Source organism: Eriocheir sinensis, unplaced genomic scaffold (genome assembly GCF_024679095.1).
Source record: "Eriocheir sinensis breed Jianghai 21 unplaced genomic scaffold, ASM2467909v1 Scaffold74, whole genome shotgun sequence".
Taxonomy (NCBI): Eukaryota; Metazoa; Arthropoda; class Malacostraca; order Decapoda; family Varunidae; genus Eriocheir; species Eriocheir sinensis.
Window position 1 is genome coordinate 314,273 of NW_026112098.1, and position 5,152 is coordinate 319,424.

Below are 5,152 nucleotides of genomic sequence, written 5' to 3' on the forward strand. Positions count from 1 at the left end.
ATAAGGTAAATTTGTATTGAAAAATTATACAAAATGCACATAAAAGTGTAAATTTGTTTCAAAATATATATACGAATACACATAAAATAACGTAGATTTCTATAGAAATATATATACAAAATACACATGAAATGATGTAAATACGTATAAAAATATATATATACAAAATACACATTAAATAATTTAAATTCTCGTAAAAATAAATAAACAAAATATCAATAAAAGAATGTGTATTTGTATGAAAATAGATATACAAAATACTCATAAAATAACCTAAGTTTGTATAAAACTATATACAAAAATACACAAAAATAATTTAAATTTGTATGAAAATAAATACACAAAATACACACAAAATTAGGTAAATTTGTATTGAAATACATATACAAAATACACATAAAATAATGGAAATTTGAATGAAAATATATAAACATGTACACTTAAAATAACGTAAATTTGTATCAAATATATATACAAAATACTTATTATATAATGTAAATATGTATAAAAAAAATATATACAAAACACAAATAGAATAATGTAAAATCGTATCAACAATAAATACACAGAATTTTAATAAAATAATGTAAATTTGTATGAAAATAAAGATGCAAAATAGCCATAAAATAACGTATTTTTTTATAAAAATACATATACCAAAATACACATAAAATATTAAAATTTGTATTGAAATAAATATAAAAAATGCACTTACTATAAGGTAAATTTGTGTTGAAACAGATATGCAAAATACATATAAAACAATGTAAATTTGTTTCAAAATATATATACGAATACACATAAAATAACGTAGATTTCTATAAAAATATATACACATAAAATGAAGTAAATACGTATAAAAAAATGAATACAAAAAATACATAAAAATCGTATCAAAATAAATAAACAAAATACCGGTAAAAGAATGTGTATTTGTATAAATATAAATATACAAAATACACATAAAATATGGTAAATTTGTATAAAACTATATACAAAAATACACAGAAGTAATTAAATTTGTATGAAAATATATATACAAAATACAGCTAAAATGAGCTAAATTTGATTTGAAATGTACATACAAAATACATAAAATAATGTAAATCTCTATCAAAATATTTATTCAAATACATATAATAACGTAGATTTGTTTAAAAATATATAAACAAAATACACATTAAGTAATGTAAATACGTATAAAAAATATGTACAAAATACATATATAATCATGTAATTCGTATCAAAATAAATAAACAAAATAGCAATAAATTAATGTAAATTTGTATGAGAAAACATATACAAATAACGCAAATTTCTATAAAAATATATGTACAAAAATGCACATAAAATAAAGTAAATTTGCAAAAAAATATATATATACAAAACACACACTAAATAATGTAAATGCGTACATAAAATAACCGAAATTTGTATAAAACTATATACAAAAATACACAAAAATAATTTAAATTTGTTTGAAAAGAAATATACAAAATACACATAAAATTAGGTAAATTTGTATTGAAATACATATACAAAATACACATCAAATAATGTAAATTTGAATGAAAATATATAAACAAATACACTTAAAATAACGTAAATTTGTATAAAATATATATGCAAGATACACATTAAATAATGTAAATGTGTTTAAAAAAATATATACAAAAAACAAATAGAATAATGTAAAATCGTATCAAAATAAATACACAGAATATCATTAAAATAATGTAAATTTGTATGAAAATAAAGATGCAAAATTCCCAAAAATTATCGCATTTTTTATAAAAATATATTTACCAAAATACACATAAAATATTTAAATTTGTATTGAAATAAATATACAAAATGCATATACTGTAAGGTAAATTTGTATTGAAAGAGATATTCAAAAATACATATAAAACAATGTAAATTTGTTTCAAAATATATATACGAATACACATAAAATAAAGAATATTTCTATAGAAATATATATACAAAATACATATGAAATTATGTAAATACGTATAAAAATATATATACAAAATTCATATCAAATAATGTAAATTCGTGTCAAAATAAATAAACAAAATATCATGAAAAGAATGTGTATTTGTATGAAAATAGAAAATAGATAATAAATTTGTATAAAATATATATCCAAGATACACATTAAATAATGTAAATATGTATAAAAAAGTATATACAAAAAACAAATAGAATAATGTTACATCGTATCAAAATAAATACACCGAATATTAATAAAATAATGTAAATTTTTATGAAAATAAAGATGCAAAATTCCCATAAAATAGCGCATTTCTTATAAAAATATATATTCCAAAATACACATAAAATATTTAAATTTGCATTGAAATAAATATACAAAATGCACATACAATAAGGTAAATTTGTATTGAAAGAGATATGCAAAAATACATATAAAACAATGTAAATTTGTTTCAAAATATATATACGAATACAAATAAAAAAACGTAGATTTCTAAAAAAATATATATACAAAATACACATAAAATTAAGTAAATACGTATAAAAAAATGTATACAAAATACACATAAAATAATGTAATTTCGATTTAAAATAAATGTAAATTTGAATGAAAATATAAAAACAAATACACTTAAAATAACGTAAATTTGTATAAAATATATATGCAAGATACACATTAAATAATGTAAATGTGTATAAAAAAATATATACAAAAAACAAATAGAATAATGTAAAATCGTATCAAAATAAATACACAATATCAATAAAATAATATAAATTTGTATGAAAATAAAGATGCAAAACTCCCAAAATTATCGCATTTTTTATAAAAATATATATACCAAAATACACATAAGATATTTAAATTTGTATTGAAATAAATATACAAAATGCATATACAGTAAGGTAAATTTGTATTAAAAGAGATATTCAAAAATACATATAAAACAATGTAAATTTGTTTGAAAATATATATACGAATACATATAAAATAAAGTAGATTTCTATAGAAATATATATACAAAATACATATGAAATTATGTAAATACGTATAAAAATATATATATTTGTATGAAATTTGTATGAAAATAAAGATGCAAAATTCCCATAAAATAGCGCATTTCTTATAAAAATATATATACCAAAATACACATAAAATATTTAAATTTGAATTGAAATAAATATACAAAATGCACATACAATAAGGTAAATTTGTATTGAAAGAGATATGCAAAAATATATATAAAACAATGTAAATTTGTTTCAAAATATATATACGAATACAAATAAAAAATCGTAGATTTCTATAAAAATATATATATAAAATACACATAAAATTAAGTAAATACGTATAAAAAAATGTATACAAAATACACATAAAATAATGTAAATTCGATTTAAAATAAATAAACAAAATACCAATAAAAGAATGTGTATTTGGATAAATATAAATATACAAAATACATATACAAAATAAACATAAAATAAGGTAGATTTGTAGTAAAATACATGTACAAAATACACATACAATAATGTAAATTTATATGAAAATATATATACAAATACACATAAAATACCATGAATTTGTATAAAAATACATATTCAAAATAAATATTAAATAATGTAAAAGCGTATAAAAATATATATACAAAGTACATATAAAATAATATAAATTCGTATCAATATAAATCAACAAAACACCAATAAAATAATATATATATATATATATATATATATATATATATATATATATATATATATATATATATATATATATATATATATATATATATATATATATATATATATATATATATATATATATATATATATATATATATATATATATATATATATATATATATATATATATATACACATAACATAACTAAAATTTGTATTAAAATATATACAAAAATACATAGAAATAATTTGAGTTTGTATGAAAATAGATATACAAAATACACATAAAACTAGGTAAATTTCTTTTGAAATGTATATACAAAATACCCATAAAATATTGTAAATTTGTGTCAAAATATATAAACAAATACACATAAAATAACGTAAATTTGTATGAAAAATATATACAAAATACACATAGAATAATGTCAATTCGTATCAAAATGAATGAGCAGAATATCAATAAAATAATGTATATTTGTATGAAAATAAATATGCAAAATACCCAAAAAATAAAGCATATGTTTATAAAAATACAGATACAAAAATACACATCGAATAATTAAATTTGTATTAAAATTAATATACAAAATGCGTATATAATAAGGTAAATTTGTATTGAAAAAATATGCAACATACACGTTTACTCATACAAATATATATTATTTTATTGGTATTTTGTTTATTTATTTTGATACGAATTACATGATTATATGTGTATTTTGTACACATTTTTTTATACGTATTTACATTATTTAATGTGTATTTTGTTTATATATTTTGATACAAATTTACTTTATTTCATGTATTTTGTATATATATTTCAATTCATATTTAGCTTATTTTGTGTGTATTTTGTATATATTTTCATACAAATTTAATTACTTCTGTGTATTTATGTATATAGTTTAATATAAATTTACGTTATTTTATGTGTATTTTGTATATTTATATTTATTCAAATACACATTCTTTTATTGGTATTTTGTTTATTTATTTTGATACGAATTTACATTATTTTATGTGTATTTTGTATACATTTTTTTTATACGTATTTACTTCATTTTATGTGTATTTTGTATATATATATATATTTATAGAAATCTACGTTATTTTATGTGTATTCGTATACATATTTTGAAACAAATTTACATTGCTTTATATGTATTTTGCGTATCTATTTCAATACAAATTTAAATTATTGTATGTGTTTTTTATATATTTATTTTAATACAAATCTAATTTTTTTGTGTATTTTGGTATATATATTTAAAAAAAAAATGCGTTATTTTATGAGTATTTTGCCTCTTAAGTTTCATACAAATTTACATTATTTTATTAATATTCTGTGTATTTATTTTGATACGATTTTACATTATTCTATTTGTGTTTTGTATATATTTTTTTTATACAAATTTACGTTATTTTAAGTGTATTTGTTTATGTATTTTCATTCAAATTTACATTATTT